General features: G+C 35.1%; 1 long non-coding RNA gene across 4 annotated transcripts in view; it reads left to right on the top strand.

The window, feature by feature from the left end:
• LOC115286439 overlaps positions 1-15,771 on the top strand; it is a 444,475-nt gene that overhangs the window by 136,014 nt on the left and 292,690 nt on the right. For all 4 annotated transcript variants that reach the window (XR_003906065.1, XR_003906062.1, XR_003906063.1 and 1 more), the window contains exon 3: positions 15,256-15,430. This is a non-coding gene — a long non-coding RNA (uncharacterized LOC115286439). The remainder of the gene's footprint in view (positions 1-15,255; positions 15,431-15,771) is intronic.

The following is a 15,771-nucleotide window of genomic DNA, read 5'->3' as shown; positions in this document are numbered from 1 at the left end:
CCATTTGGTGCAGAAGAACCTATCTATCATGTGTCATCACACCCATGTTACATTGAATAGGGACCATCAAAACGAATGACCTAATGTGCTTTGTACATAAGCTGCAGGCAGCTTAGTTATTAATATGCTCTATCATAAGTTGGTAGAATCATTCATTTGCTAAGAAACAAATGCATTATGTTAAGTGTCACAAAAATACCAATGGTATGATTTGAAGTAAAAATTTTAAAGTCTTATTTTTCATACCTTACACCTGATACATTGAAATTTACTTGAGATTCATAATCTGTAATGAACATACCTTGAAATATGAGCAAAGATGCAACATAGACTCAATAAGTACTATGAGCTGAATGAACATGAGAGAGTGATACACAGTCCTATGGAGTGATGATAAACTCCAAACAAGAGTCATAAGTATGTTGTTTTTATTTGTGTGACCAGAACTCCTGTGTTTAGCTTTTTATCTTCCCTACATTTTCTACATGTAAGGCTTTTAATCTTCCAAATAAGATATTCTAAGTGACTAAGCAAAGAAGTAATTATTTGTAAGCCAAAAAATAATTAAGAAGTAGAGTAGGTCTTGTAAATCATCTTGTAGGTTTATTTTCAATAGATATTACTTCTTTTGTAACCAGATACTGATGATTAAAGGTAACACTGATAATATTTATAATATTTTTCTTAGAAAAAAAGCCAAACAAGACTTAACTTCCTTAACACCTTGAGGTTTAAAACATTTTGTAGGGGCGCCTAGGTGGCTCCGTCAGTTAAGAGACTGGCTTCAACTCAGGTCATGATCTCATGGTTTGTGGGTTCAAGCCCCATGTCAGGCTCTGTGCAGACAGCTAGCTCAGAGCCTGGACCCTGCTTCAGATTCTGTACCTCCTTCTCTCTCTGACTCTGCTCACGCTGTCTCTCTCTGCCTCTCAAAAATAAATAAAAAACAAAAAAATAAAAAAAAACATTTTATAGTAGATTATGCAAGAGAAGTTACTCTCTAACAGGAATGAATGAATCAGACTGAATATATAGCAAATGTATTAAAAGTCTTTTGGCTATGGAAAAGAAAATTTGAAATTATGATCTGAAGTTCTAATGCAATTTATGTATATAAACAGGCGAGCCTGAACACTGATGTTGGCAAATGTAGAGAGGCATACTTTGTTCCTGACCTGAAGTTAGTTTTAGAGTCAGAGAATCTTGGATCAGTGCTTCTGAGTGCATTGCTAGTTTAACTTCATGTTTGTTGTCATCATTACTTCCACCACAAAAGGATGTTTATGAGTGAAGTGGGGCAGATGGACCGAAAGCCTGAATACACTTTCTCTCCCTACCTCTGGGTTTCCCTATCTCCATTCTCACGCAGAGAGCTTACAGCCATTTCAATTCATTAATTTTCTCCTTCACTCCTCACTCATTCGTGGAACATTCTGCGTACCTGCACAGAGCACAGTGTCAGCTGTATTCCAGAGTTACTTTGCTTACTTATAGTAGCCCTATGTAGCTATTTAAAGTTAAATCAAACAATCAGTCCATAAACATAATTAAAAATTCATAGCCATGCTAGACACATTTAAAGTGCTCAGTAAATACATGTAGCTAGGGGCTATTGTGTTGGCAAGCACAGATATGGAACATTTCTATTACCATTAAAAGTTTTTTTGGACAGCCCTATTCTGGTGCCTAGGAATGCAGAGATAAAAGTTGAAATCTCTGCCACAAATGAGTTCACAGACTGTTAGAAGAAAATTCAATACAGAAAACTTAAAACAAATACAGAAAACTTCAAAGTGATCTTGGATAACAGAGAACAAGCACCTAAATAAACCTGGATAGGGGTATAGAGTCAATGATAACTGAATTGAAGCTGAAAGCCTTTTTTTTTTTTAATTTTTAAATGTGTTTTTATTTATTTTTGAGAGACAGAGAGAGACAGCATGAGCAGGGGAAGGTCAGAGAGAGAAGGAGGTACAGAATCTGAAGCAGGCTCCAGGTTCTGAGCTAGCCATCAGCACAGAGCCTGATGCAGGGTTTGAACCCACAACTGTGAGATTATGACCTAAGCCCAAGCTGGATGCTTAACTGACTAAGCCACCCAGGCGCTGCAGAAGCTGAAGGTTTGAGGAAAGGCATTTCAGGCACAGGGACTGTATTTTGAGGTGCTCATGGATGAGGCCAAAAGAGTGATACTTCAGTGTCATGCAAATAATTCAAATTAGTTAGAGTGTAAAGTGATTTAGAGGAAGTTCTCCAAATAGATTTGTGTGTGTGTGTGTGTGTGTCCTCTAAAAGAGGGAATAGAAATATCTAATGCTAAAGGTTGGTGTTAAATTTATTTATTTTAATAGGTGAAGCACTTAGATTCTGGCACTAGCAAGAATTTATCAATACTAACAAGTAATAGCAGTGGCATTATTATATTTCCATTAATATTTTAGTAAGTTGGAAGTATGACCAGGAGCTTATTATAGAATTAGAAGCAGAGGTACACTTCTGATTAGAACACCACACTCAGAGATATTTAGAGAAAATATTAAACTGAAAATATTCTGACCCCTCTTTTCCCTTTCTCAGGTGCTAGGGGTAGGAAAAGCAGGGCACCAGAAATGCTGGTGGAGGGTGGAAAATCACAAGCAATAAAGGAGAAATGAAACTTAGTTTTAGAGTACATAGAGCCAAAGTATTTTGATTTTTGCATGTGTGTCTGTGCTTTTATTTTTAATTTTTTTATTTTTTAAGTCATTTCTATTCTACGATCTGTGTGAGTTTGAACTTATTATAACCCCGAAATCAAGAGTGGCATGCTCTACCAACTGAACCAGCCAAGCACCCCTATGCTTTTAACTTAGAATTATTTTTTGTTTGAACTCGGTAAGAAAAAACATATCAGAATTATGGATTTAAAAGAAAACCGTGCTTGTACTTGTACTTATTTTTTTTTTTTACTGGCCTTACAGAATCGAGGTTAAAAAACTGCCAAGAATATCCTAAGACAGACTGTTCTTATAAGAATTCCAGTCGACTCTCTCAGACTTGAAAGGTTTGGGTGGTTTGGCTAAGAGTCAGCCGAGAATCAAACATCTTAAATGTTTATTCAGGCTGAACTTTTGAACCATTTCATGTTGTTCTTTTAGTACAACACACTAATGATAGAAACCAATACTTTCTTCTTCTTCTTCTTCTTCTTTTTTTTTTTTTTAGCTAAGATAAATATCAAAATATAGTTTAATTTTTAAAATAAATTTCCTTTTCCAACATAAATGATGAGAGTATTGTGATGATAAAATAAAATCATTCTATACTAGTTTTAAGGTGACCAATTCAGTTCATTAAGCTATTTTGCCTGGTAATGTAACTTTAATAACATGTAAAGTGTTCTTCTTTCCTCAAGGAACATATACTACAAACATTTGTGAATTTTTTAAATTAATTGCAATGAAGTTGTTTCTATTTATGATTCATTGAAAATATGAGAGTTCTGATTTTATATACAGGCTAATTTTAGGAAACAAAAAATACCTTTGATTTTTTTATTTGCTTAACTTGTTGGTAATAATTTTATACATCATACTATAGTTGAGGCTACCTTGTCAATTATTTCAGTCATAGTCCCTCAGGCCACAGCCCAGAGCATATTAATCAGAATCTGTAGGAGGTGGAAGCTGGTCCTGGGAAGTTTTTAAAACTATCACAAGTACTGATGGATAGTCTTATAGAACAATGATTTTTAACCTCAGAGACTAATATATCACTCTGGATTGTAGAGGGAGCACTAAAAACTATTTTTATAAATATGTAAGATAAAATTGAAATGAAAATATTTACATGTGCCCTAATCTTAATGCAATTTATATAATAAAAGGATATATGTTTCAGAATACACCTGTTACATCAGTAAAATGTCTTGTACTTATAATATATTTGGATTGGAGAAAAACAAGGCAATATTCAACTGAAGAGTGTTAGCTTTTTAAAAATTCTTAATATTTTTAAATAAATAATAAATATAAATGAAAAGCAATTGTGAATTTAAAATTTTTAAATATAAACTGATATAGGTTCACTGTTCTATTGATTCTCATCATGCAGAGCAGCATTGATTTAATTTTCCAAAAGAGTGAAATTTAGAAGTTTTTGATATAATAAATAACAATCTACTTTCAATGTATAGAGTAATTGCATTTCTGGAAAATTGAAAAATGTTAAAAACACTTTTATCTGCATCTAAAATTGAGTTACAGAATTATGTTCTCTGATTACTATGAACATATTTCACCTACATGCATGGGAGCATGTTGACATTTGAAAGCCTTGTGGAAACTGAGCTAATAATTTTGTGGGAATATTTTGAGCATTGAAACTAATATCCTGGCACCACATTACTAAATGACAGGGTTGTTCCTTACATCTTTTGTGTTATCGGAAAAGACACCACAGTTCCCAAAATGCCCCATGGAGTTGGTACCATCCACATTGAGAACTCTACTTCTTTAAAGTTAATCTGGATTGCCATGTACACTTTTCCCCCTCTAATCAACATTAAAGAGTATTTTTTAATGGCATTCTTAGGAAGCTTCTGCTAATTTGGGAAGAATCAAACCAGATGGCTGACTTCTAGACTACAAATCGCCTAGACCTGACACAACTAGAATAGTGGATACTGTTGGAGCCCCATCGTATGCTTTGGGCACTCATGATTTGTCAGTGATGTCCTTCTTTCTGCCTGAGACCTTTCTCTAGAACCACACACTTTACAGGCTGAAAATGACCTAAATTCCACCTTTAGTGATCATTACTCATTCACTGACAGAAATGAATTGAAAGATAAATGTCTTAGCTTTCTTCAATCTTGAATTAGACAATTAGCATAGAGCAGAGTTTTCTCTCAAAATTGAATCCCAGTTACTTTCAGTAGTAACCTGTCCAGTTAAAGTACCTTTTATTATTTTATTTCCTTTGCTATTTTACTTCCCACTCCTCTAATAATCATCCTTCCTGCAGTTAACTTGCAATCAAATATTTTTCTTAAAGTATATGCATCTAGGGAACTGCAAAAATAGGTGGTGAAGGATGAGTTTCTGGAATTGGATCACTTGCTATCTAGATGTTAACAAGGATCCCCTTGCTGATGGTAACTGAGATAACAGTAATCCACAGCATCCTGTGCAATACATTTGCTAGCATGGATTAGTAGAGCACAGATGAAGTGTTAGCAGTGGTTATGTAAGAGTCCTAGTGCTCGAAAGAATGAGTGTTATACTTACTATACAGATTGTGTTGTTGGTGATTGTTAATATTACAGGCATCCCCAAAATGTAACAGATATAGATTAACAGATAGAATAATTTGGAGTACAGAGTAAAATGCAGAAAGTGCCCTTGATGGCCCTTTAAAAAACTGATACCTTCTGTAGCTAGAGGTAAGAGTGTGTTGAAAACTAAAGTCTTAGTTCTAAGAGGTGCTCACCACAAAAGAAGCTTGATTTACAGCCATAACATGTCTCTCATGTTGAAGTTTGAGCACTGATAAGGGAGGATGAGACTCTGAGGCTAGGACATTTGGGGACAAATGCCAGAGATATACTCTAAATATACTCCCAAATGTTTCTGGACACTTTAAGCAATAATGGGAATGCCATATTCTTTGCTTGAGAAGAATATCCCCATGCTACTTGGAGCTTATGAAAGGGCCCCACTGAAGTTAAAGCCTTGAAAAATTATTCTTTGCCTCTTTTTATGTGTTTCTATTTCTACTCTCTGCTTTCTAGATCAATAAATAGGGTCAAGTCTCACCAGAACTCAAGTGGAAAAGTATAGTTCTTGCTATGGAAAGAAGTTTCTGGCTCATATGTATGGCAGGAATCTAAAGAACATGATAGGGAATGGATTCAGAGGGTACTAGACCTGGGAAGGTGAAATAATGGCTGGTAGGAAATGTGTTTGTTCATATAGAGACATCGTTTTGAAATTAGTAACGCATTAAGAATACTAGAGATAGGCTTAGTACATTTCAAAATTGTTTCTTCAAGTATAGAAGCACCAAGTAAATGAGGCAGAGATGTCAGAATTACTTAAACAGAATTGAGAAAGCTGGCAGAGGCTCAGAAAAGTGGGCATGTTAAAATACATGTATTAAAGAAAACCAGAAAGACCACCAGCTGACAATGTACTGGAAGGCATAGGAAACAGTCTTCTTGGGAGAAATAAGAATTCAGTTAATGGAATCTTTATTGAGAGAGTCAACAGCAGCTGTCCTCTGTACCTTCTTTATTTTAAAAAGTGTATTTATAGAAATAAAATAAGGAATTAATCTATTTGTTGAGGAAACAATGGAAATTAATTAACAAGATGGTTATTATTTAAGAATAAAGTATTAAAATGTCAGAAATGTTTTTGAAACATTTTAAAATATATCAGTGAATAATTATTTATTGATTCTAAATAATAAAACTGTTAGGATGAACATTCAGAAAGGTCAGACTTAATATTTTACATGATGCAAGTAATTTTCTAAAATATGATGACTTGGAACATATTTTCAGAAAAATCAAAGCAATATAAGAAGCAAAAATAAGAGTTATAACTAAAAGACATTAGAGAGTGTTTTCTAAAATTTATTAACTGAAGATAATTTTTGCCAAATGGGTCTAATAAATGTCTATCTATAGAACATTACACATTCAAAATATATTTTAAGGTTTCTAGATGAAATACAGCTATCAATAATGTTTTATGCAATACACAGGAAGATTTGGGGGTTTTTTCATTAATAAGAATCGGTTGATTATCTGTTGATTTGTTTTTTATTCAATAATACCCATCACCATTTACTGAATGTTTACTATGTGCCAGGCCCTTTGCTGAAATTTACTTTGATTTCCTTATTTAATCCTAGTCTAAACCAATGATGTAAGCATTATTATTATGCTAAAAGGTTTAGAAACAGGAATTGAGGCTAAGAAGGATGAAGTAATCTGTCCAAAATCATATAAGCTGGCTAGTGACTAAATTGAGAGTTTAATATACATAATCTGACTTCAGCATCAGCACATTTAACTATTATTATGGTTATAAAAGGACATATTCAATATGATAATGCCTGTGATATATTATACTTCCCAAATCACTGGAGTATGAAAAATATTGAAACAATGATATCATATGATTTATATGATAAATTTCCCAATTTATGTTTCATATCACATAAATTTGATTTCCAGATTGTAACAAACAAATCAAACAACTCGACAGGGGCCCAGAGGACTATTGGCTCCACCACTGAGTCCTCTCTTCCCTAAAGGCCGATAATGAAAATGGCATAGACCCTTTTACTTCTCTTTTTGGTTTCGCACTTGTCATTCCTCGTAACTGCATTGTGGACATTAATATCTCCTCGATGGTTAGTTCAACAAACTCTTACTATTTTTTCTTGCATCAATTAGTCATAACTATTAGACCTGAAGTTGGAAAAGTACCACTGCCTCATGCCAATCCTATGCATGAAAACCCCATCACTTATGAAGCAAGCCCACTTCTCAGGTTGTCATGTGGACCTAATGATCTCCCTCACCCCAATTCCCATCATGTCCAGGCTTTCTGTCAGGACACTGGATTTCTAATCCTGGCTTCTACCATGGATTTGCTTAAAGCGTTTTCCCCACCTGGAATGTGCCCCTCTACTTTTTCAAACCAGACCTTGATTTAACCTCTCCCCCCAAAGATTCATCATTTCATGTTAAGGTATATGTTTTTCTTCTGTAATTATGCTTAGAGTAACATTTTATTTAGATTATTTTTTCAGCCAGATGATTACAGATTCTTAAAAATGGAATAAGCAAGAAATTCTTTATTTCCACATATGTTTAAGATCAGAGAACTAAGGAGCTAAATGTAGCAATACTCAAGTTTATATTTTATTTTATTTTATTTACTTATTTTTTAAAATAGTTTATTGTCAAACTGTTTTCCATATAACACCCAGTGCTCTTCCCCAAAAGTGCCCTCCTCCATCACCACCACCTCCCTTACCCTCCCCCTCCCCCTTCAATCCTCGGTTCATTTTCAGTATTCAGTAGTCTCTTAGGTTTTGCGTCCCTCTCTCTCCTCAACTCTCTTTCCCTCTTCCCATCCCCCAGGTCCTCCATTAGGTTTCTTCTGTTTTCCTGTTAGACCTATGAGTACAAACATATGGTATCTGTCCTTCTCTGCCTGACTTATTTCGCTTAGCATGACACCCTCGAGGTCCATCCACTTTGCTACAAATGGCCAGATTTCATCCTTTCTCATTGCCATGTAGTACTCCATTGTATATATACCACATCTTCTTGATCCACTCATCAGGTGATGGACATTTAGGCTCTTTCCATGATTTGGCTATTGTTGACAGTGCTGCTATGAACATTGGGATACATGTTCCCCTATGCATCAGCACTTCTGTATCCCTTGGATAAATATGATCAAGTTTATATTTTAATACATCACTCTAATTTCCAGATACATAACCTTTATTTTTTTTTCTTTTTACTCTCTGGGCAAATAATAGTTACCAAATAGTTATTGATTGATCAGTGTTTGCACAACATAAACTTATATGTTTTTCTTAGGCCAGTATATATCAGAATCATCGTAAAGGGCTTCTTAAATTAGTTTGCTAGGTGCCATTCCCAGAATTTCTGTAGATTTGGGGATGGCGTTGGAGAATTTGTCTTTCAAACAAGTTCTCAAGTTTGGTTTGAAGCTGCTGATCTAGGGACCATGATTTGAGAACAACTGGTCTAGGCTATTAAATGGTGGAATATATCAACCTATCATAAAAAGTGTAACAGCTCTTTCTAGATATTTCCTTCACTCTTTATTTATTTTTAAATATAATGTAATTGGTGTACTATCAGGAGGGAAAAAAACACATTTGCTCTTTCTTACTTTTTTCTATTATTTTTTTTCCACCATAAAAAGTAGAAAGCATAGTTAAGTATAGTTGACATACAGTGTTGCATTAGTTCCAGGTGTACAACATAGAGATTCGACTTCTCTAACTGTTATGATTTGCTCTGCACAATTAATTGTAGCTCCTATCTGTTACCGTACACCACTATTCCAATACCATTCACTGTATTTTCTATGCTGTGCCTGCTATTCCATCACTTATTCATTCCATAACTGGAGTCCTGTATCTCCTGCTTTCCTTCCCCTATTTTGTCCATGCTCAACCCCCTTAACTCTGGCAAACATCAGTTTGTTCCCTGTATTTATATGTCTGGTTTTGCTTTTCACTTGCTTGTTTATTCATTTGTTTTGTTTTGATTTTAGATTTCACGTGTAAGTGAAATCCTGGTATTTGGCCTTCACAGTCTGACTTATTCCCTTTAGGTCTATCCATGATGTTGCAAATGGCATGAACTGATTCTTTTTATGGCTGCATAATATTCCTGTGTGTGTGTGCACGCATGTGTGTGTGTACTACATTCTCCTAATCCATTTATCTGTCTGGACATGTAGATTGCTTCTATACATTTGGTGTTGTAAATAGCACTGCAGTAAACATAGGGGTGCACATATCTTTTCTGAATTAATGTTTTACTTTGGATAAATATTGACTAATGAAAATACTGGATCATGTAGTACTTTCAGTTTTAATTTTTCGAGGAACCTCCATACTATTTTCCACAGTAGCTGTACCAATTTATGTTCCCACCCACAGTACAGAAGGGTTATTTTTTTCTCTACATCCTCACCAAAGTTATTTCTTATTGTTTTGGCTTTAGCCATTTTCAGTGTGGCTTCCATTTGCATTTCCTTGATGTTGGGCATCTTTTCACATGTGTGTTGGATATCAGTATCTTCTTTGGAAAAAATGCCGGTTCACGTCCTCTGCTCATTAAAAAAAATTTTTTTATGTTTATTTATTATTGATACAGAGAGAAACAGCATGAGTTGGGGAAGAGCAGAGAGAAAGACACAGAATCTGAAACAGGCTTCAGGCTCTGAGCTATCTGCACAGAGCCCGATATGGGGCTTGAACCCACAAACTGTGAGATCATGACCTGGGCCGAAGTCGGATGCTTGCTTAACCAACTGAGACCCCCAGGCGTCCATCTGTTCATTTTTTAATTTGATTGTTAGTTTTTCTAGTGGTGAGTTATATATGTTCTTTGTATACTAACCTTATTGGATATATCATTTGCAAATATCTTCTCTGATTCAGTAGGTTGCCTTATCATATGGTTGATGGCTTCCTGTGCTATTCAAAAGCTTCTTATTTTGGTTCAGTCCAAATAGTTTAATTTGATTTTGTTTCCCTTGCCTGAGGAGACATACATAGAAAAACATTGCCATGGCTGATGTCAGGGAAATTACTGGCCATGTTCTCTCCTAGGATTTTTATCATTTCAGGTCATATATTTAGGTCTTTAATCCATTTTGAGTTTGTTTTTCATGTAAGGTGTTAGAAAGTGGTCTAGTTTCCCTCTCTCCCTCCCTTCCTTCCTTCCTTGCTTCCTTCCTTCCTTCTTTTCTTCCCTCCTTCCTTCCTTCCTTCCTTTTTTCTTTGCATGTGGTTGTGTTTCCCAGCACCATTTATTGAAGAGACTGTCTTTTTCCTATTTCATATTCTTTGCTCTATGTTATTTTGATTTTAGATTACCTGACTCATTATATATGAAACATTGTATTCTTTTCTTTTTGTAACCTACTAGGTCAATGGATTTACATGAATTAATTTGACAGTTATGATCATTGAGGTGTTCTTTTTCTTTACATTAGCGATAAAAAAATGCTTTATTCAATTTTAACAAAATATTGCCCTTCATAGGTTAAAACAATAATGTTGAGGTATGTCATTTATCAGAACTGTTTACCAGAGAAATCTGCTAATAGAATAGAATGTCCAATATCTCTTAGGACTTTCTCAGACTTACAAAGGCCAGGTATAGCAATGCATAAATAAACCACCTAGCAGAAGTGACCTTAGGTCACATGAAGAGAATGACCTGCCTCTGGAAGTTTTTATGGCTAATATAACAAATTCATAACAGCCTGTGTCATCTATTCATATTAAAATTGATAAATAGAAATTGCCCCTGCAAATCTCTAAAGAAAACCACACATCTACAAATAGCAAAGCTATTAGGCAGGTGACAAATACATGTTTTCTAACACTATTTCTAGAAAAGCTGTATCTGACATCTGTTATTTATATTTACTTTTATCTTATACATATGTTCAGATTGGTTTAGATTTGCCCCCATAAATATAACCAAAAGTGTTTTATCTCAGTAGCACCTCCTGGAGCAAACAGAATTTGCCAAGGAAGCTGGCAGAGTCAGAGCCTGCATCTACCAAACACTGGAGATCTGAGGTTCATTTATGCCTGACCCATGCTTAATCATAGAATAGGGGGAAAACATTTTAACAAAAATGTAATAACTTTATATATAGTATATTCCTCAATTTCATTATGAACTGTATTGAGAGCTTCTGAACAAAGATCTGTTGAATGCCAGCTTCCAAAATATCAACAAAACAACCTATTGAAAAGAGAAAACTGAGATTTTTGCTTATTGTAGCAGAGGAGAATAGTATCTTAACAGAATCGTCGTATCATTTCAGAGAAAATACAAAGATTTGATACTAAGATTTTGAGTTCTCTTCTAAAGCAAGTCTTTCAATGTGCAGACTTGGTTAAGACTGAGTAAAGGTCATGATATATGTGACCTTGAGTAATGTGAACATTAGGGCACCTACCCTCTCCACAGTTGAAAATCCATGCATGGGACCCTTGGGTGGCTAAGTCAGTTGAGCATCTGACACTTGATTTCAGTTCATGTTATGACCTCAGGGTCCTGGGATCAAGCCCCACATCAGGTGGCTCTGCACTGTGCGTGGGGCCAGCTTAAAATCGTCTCTCCCTCTGCTCCTCTCCCCTGCTCGCATGCTCTCTCTCTCTCTCTTTACAATAAATAAAAATTAAGTAATAATAATAAAAAAGAATCCATATAAAACTTATAATTCTCCCTAAAACATGGCTACTGTTGACCAGAAACCTCACCAATAACATAAATAATTGATTAACATATATTTTTATTTTATGTATTATATACTATATTTTTGCAATAAAATAAGTTAGAAGAAAGCATGTAAGAAAATAATAAGGAAAATACATTTAAAGTACTGTATTTAGATATGATAAATTTATGTCAACTGTTTACAAGATGAATTGTCAGTGCCAATATCAATATTGTCTTTCAGGTATCAAAGACTGTAGATGTTATATGTATTACTACCTCTAGACATCAAAAATGAAAAGATAATGTAAAAAGGTAGTTTATTAACATTTATGGGTATAACATAGCATGCATTGGTGGTGAAGAAACATAAATGCAGTTGCTTTATGGTATAGTGTAATCAATATGATTGCTTTATGGTAGCCCAATCTATACACTAATGAAGAAATTGCTATTAAATTCACAATACAGTATTAGAAACATTGCTACTCTGTGATAATAAGGTGATATGCAGTTTCTCCAATTATAAGAGAGAGGCATACCATAATATATTTCTTTGAAAGGAAAGTTATAGAATCATAAGAAAATGAATGCATTATTAATTTTATCACTCAAAATTTATATCACTCACAGTATGCCTATTTAGGGATAGGCTGTCCACTTATTTCACAGTTGTTCTAAATGGTGATGACTTAAGTGGTAATGATAACATAAAAACGTTTTATGTGTTTCTTGCTATAGTTCTTAAGTTTTCCCACAAAAACACATACATACACAACATATAAGTTTATGAACTGCATGATTATTTACTATAAATTAAGCGGAAGTGGATCATTATAAAGGTCTTCACGTTCATCATTTTCACACAGAGTAGGCTGATGAGGAAGAGGAAGGGTTGGTCTTGCTGTCCAAGGGGTAGCAGAGGAGAAAAGATGGAGGGGATGGAAGGGGAGACACGAGATGCAGGCATACTTCGTGTAACTTTCACAGAAATACATCATAATCTCTCTTGGACATTTTTGCTTTTTCTTTAAAAACGTTTCTATATGTTGCTAATTCTCCTTCTACCATCTGCTTCCGTTTCAGTGCCCATATCATGGAAGGATACATGTTATAAAAGAAGTCAAACATAATTTTGAATAATCGGAGCCCTTCTGCCAAATTGTCTTATGTCAACTTATTTTATGGCACTGGTTTGGAAGCACTCATCTCCATCAAGCCATCTGCTAATTAGCTCTTAAATTTATCCAAGATCCATAACTTGAAGCCCTTCACTGCTGCCTCCTTTTAATGCCATATCCACAATCTCTTTTATGATTTCTTTGATTGGCTCTGTCATACATCCTGGGAGGTCATGCATAAGATCTAGACATGGTTTTCCCCAATAAGAATTTATTGTTTCAAATTTGATGGCTTTTGTGGCTTCTTTCTATTATAATGATCATATCTTCAGTGGTGTAATCCTTCCAGACTTGCATAGGTTCTCTCTTTCGGAGTGTTCTTCTATACTATTGACAACCCTTTCTGTAGAGCATCATATGTAATGAGCCTTAAAGGTCCCTGTGACCCCCTGACCTAGAGACTGAATTAGAGACATTATGTTTGGGGGCAAGCAGACCACTCTGATGACTTCAGTATTGAACTCATGGGGTTCTGGGTGGCCTGAAGCATTGTCCAATATCAAGAGAACTTTAAAAGACAGCCCCTTATTGACACGTACTTCTTGACTTCAGGGACAAAGCATCAAGAGAATCAATGCAGAGTAATAGTTCTTGTCTAGGTCTTCTTGTACAACAAAAAAGACTAATGTCTCTCTTCTCCTTCAAGTATCAGAAAGTAGCAGCTTTATAGATAAAGGCAGTCATGATCATACAACCAACTGCATTTTCACAAAACAATAGAGTTAGCCTATCCCTTCCTGTCTTAAATCCTGCTTGCTTCTCTTCCTTACTAGTAAACATCCTTTGTGGCTTTTTTTCCCCAGAATAGTGCACTTTGTCTGTATTTAAAACCTGTTCAGACAGATACTCTTTCTCTTCCATGGTTTTCATAATAGCATCTGGGAACTTGTCTGCTGCCTCTTGGCAGAATGTGCTTCTTCTGTTATCTGGACATTTTAAAAGCCAAACCTCTTTCTAAAATTATCAAACTATCCTTTGCTGGCATCAAATTCTTCAGCTTTAGATCTTTCACCTTCCTTTTGCTTCAAGTTGGCATGTAATGACTTTGCTTTTTCTTGGATAATATCAAAGTCTATAGGTATATCTTTCTTATAGCAGTCCTGCACCCACATAAAAGCTGCATTTTCAAAAGCTCCTATTTCACAAAATATGTAAGGGTATTTTTGCCTGCTGTCATAGCTGCAGTGATGGCTTCATGAATTTCCTTTTCTTTTTTTACAACAGTCCTTATGCTAGATTCATTTATCTTGAAACGGTCAGCAACTACAGTATGCATCAATCAATTTATCTTTTTCTTGTCATGACTTTCTTTGCATCTTGGGAGTACTTCCTGTATCACTAGTGGTACTTCATATGGTCCAATAGTGTTACTCAGATTTTACTGTGTTGCACTAAAATGATGAAAAAATATGCAAAAATGGTGAAGGATCACTTTTTACTGCAATATACAACTTACTAGAGAAACGGGAGATATTTAGCTCACATAGAGATGATTCATGTCAAAGGACATTTTATTTATTTTTTTAATTTTTTTAATGTTTTATTTATTTTTGATACAGAGAGAGATAGAGCATGAGAGGGGGAGGGGCAGAGAGAGAAGGAGACACAGAACTGGAAGCAGGCTCCAGGCTCTGAGCTGGCTGTCAGCACAGAGCCTGACGCGGGGCTCAAACCCACGAACGTGAGATCTGACCTGAGCCGAAGTTGGAGGCTTAACTGACTGAGCCACCCAGGTGCCCCAAAGGACATTTTAAGTGGAAACTCACAATATTTGAGCTCACTGTAATAGCAAGGGGAGAAGACTACAAAATTATTATGGTAGTACAGTGCCTACTACAGTTAATTTCAGGCAGTTATAACTTAATACTACATTTTTACATTTGCTTAACATTTCTCTCAACTGAAAATGTTACTATGTACCGTCTGTGTAAGTTTTGATAAATTTTAAGTTTTTATAATAGATTTGTATATATTTTATGATATTAAATGACAAAATGGGCTAGCATCTACATATATTTTATGCATTCATGACATTCCTAACTTTTTCTTAATTTGTTTCATTATTTCTAGGACACATACTTTGTCTGCAAGTTTTTTCATATTATGGCAAGTCTCCAAAAAGGTTTTCAATAAATTTATATAAGAATCTGCATATAAATGGACTCACACTGTATAAACCAGTGTTGCTCAAAGGCCAACTTTAATAGTTCAACATCAGTGGACATAACAAGGTGAAGATATTGAGGTAAGGAGTCTAAAGAGTCTGGGAGTATAAATTGCTGTTTGATGCTTTTCTATTGAAGGGTTCATGGATCTTCGAGGAAATTACTTGAATAAACAATAAAGTAATTCTCCATATTGATCTTACTGGGCAAGTATTTTCTGGACTTGTAAAGTTAAATTGATGAACATAGTGGAATGCCAAAGTCATTTTAGTGTAGATTAAGCTACACTATGGTTGCTATGATTCTCAGATCACTGCTATATGAAGGATGACACTCTTTCCCCTGCAGAATATTGTCTCTGAACTGGCACTTCAGCTGTACTGAAGTTTTATGGGTCTGTCTGCCTCTGGTACAGACGACA

The sequence above is a fragment of the Suricata suricatta genome, chromosome 3, assembly GCF_006229205.1.
Source record: "Suricata suricatta isolate VVHF042 chromosome 3, meerkat_22Aug2017_6uvM2_HiC, whole genome shotgun sequence".
Classification (NCBI taxonomy): domain Eukaryota; kingdom Metazoa; phylum Chordata; class Mammalia; order Carnivora; family Herpestidae; genus Suricata; species Suricata suricatta.
Note: the sequence above shows the minus strand (reverse complement) of the source record. Positions and strands in the feature narration are given on the sequence as shown.